Source organism: Arachis duranensis, chromosome 1, assembly GCF_000817695.3.
Source record: "Arachis duranensis cultivar V14167 chromosome 1, aradu.V14167.gnm2.J7QH, whole genome shotgun sequence".
Classification (NCBI taxonomy): domain Eukaryota; kingdom Viridiplantae; phylum Streptophyta; class Magnoliopsida; order Fabales; family Fabaceae; genus Arachis; species Arachis duranensis.
The window spans coordinates 89,277,627-89,279,502 of record NC_029772.3 but is presented as its reverse complement, the minus strand read 5'-3'; positions in this window follow the sequence as shown (position 1 = coordinate 89,279,502).

Here is a 1,876-nt window from a genome sequence, read left to right as displayed (position 1 = left end):
ACAACTTTGTCAGGATGTAAAGGAGAAAGATCCAAGTCGGGAGCAATTACCCTGACTTGCTCCAAGAAAATCCTCCAAGACTCCTCGGCGCCATCAGCAATTGAGTCCTCCAACTCATCATATGCCTTCCGAGAATTCAACAGATCATTCTTCACAGACACAAGATCTTTGAATAAACTTTGATAGCTGGCCTGCGCTGTCTTCCTCAACTCCATCTCCATGTTATACTGGGCCTGCAAAACCTTCCCTTTCTCCCGGAAGGTATCTCTCTCTTCCCTCAGCTTGGCGATCTCCTTCTTCAACTCTCCCTCATGCTCCTGATATGAGCGAAGCCTTCCCTCCAGCTCCTCGACCTTCGAGGTCGTCCCTAAAGAGCTGAGGGGGGCCTTCTCAAAAATATCCAAGAGCTTGCCACAAACCCCCGCCGCCTTGAGACTCTCCTCGACCATAGTGGTAAGGTAGCTCCGAAAAGACATATCATCCATGCCTATACGAACATGGGGATAGATATTCTTTCGGACAAACTCAATAGCATCCGCCTTAACCTCACTAGAAGCACCAGACTCTAAAGTCTTGCGCTTCTTTGGATCAGGGGAAGGTCGAACGACGGGGAGCGGCTGAGGGAGAGCTGAAGAAGAAATTACAATGGGCTTGGAAAGAGTCCCAACGTTCCGAGGAGGAGGAGGAGGAGAGATAACCCTGGCACCACCGGCCCGAGCGCGAGACTTAGCCTTGGCCTCCTGGACTCTCTGAAAAGATTCTTGAGCATTTGTCTTAGCCATTTCTGAAAAAGAAAAACAATAGCTAAGGAATCAAACAAGTCGGAATGATCAGTCGATAAGTCGGAAATTAAAAACAAGAAAAAGCTACCTAGCTGCGCCTGGATAAAGGTCGGAGACCCTTGGAGAAACTTCTTAGTATCCAAATATGGGGCCCTCCCCCACACTTCTCGGAGGAACCCCACAATGGCAGCCTCTACTTCATCCAGGTCATCCAGACTATATTTCTCACAAGGGGAGGCCTCCAGCCAGTATAAGGGAAAGCAAGGAGAAAAGTTATCATCCAGAAAAAAGGGGTGGTGACCCTCTACAGCTTGCACTTTGAAAAAATAATTTTTGAAGTCATGGAAGGATTCGTCAAAAAGGGTGAAAATCCTCCGACCTTGTATGGCTCGGAAGGATACCCATTGCTGTTTGTTGTTTAGCCCACTAAAGGGCTTAGTCATATGGAAAAGAAAAAAGAAAATTCTCAAAGAAGTCGGGAAGTCCAAAGCTTGACTAATAAATTGATAAATTTTCAGAAAACCCCAAGAGTTGGGGTGAAGTTGGGTAGGGGCAACTCGACAGTGGTGCAAAACAGACATCTCAAAATCCGAAAAAGGAAGAAAAACACCCAGACGGGTGATCATACATTCATACATAAAGAAGAAATGAGAAGACACCTCAGTGGCCCTCCCAAAGCAAACCCGGTCTTCTGGACCCGGGACTACCAACTCATACTTCGGCTCGTCATCCTCAGAAACACAAATCCTGTGGTGAGTACGAAGATGAGTAATAAACTCCGCATCAACCAAAGGTTCCTCTCCTAGGACTGTGACATCAACCTATTGAGAAAGAGCTTCTACAGAAGACATTTTTCTAAAAATACGACGAAAATCTACAAAGGAAAAAGGAAAAAGAATAAAAAACGAGAGTCCCTAAGGGGATACGAAAGGCTACAACGTCACTTCTCCCTCTCCAAAGAATATAAAAGCATGCAATCACAAAGCATGTCATAAAGGTAAAACACTAACCTTTATCCGAAAGCAAAGGTTGAAAGAAGCAGAGGTCTCCGAATGCAAGAATGAAGCACGAACAAAGTAAGAAGAAATTTGAAA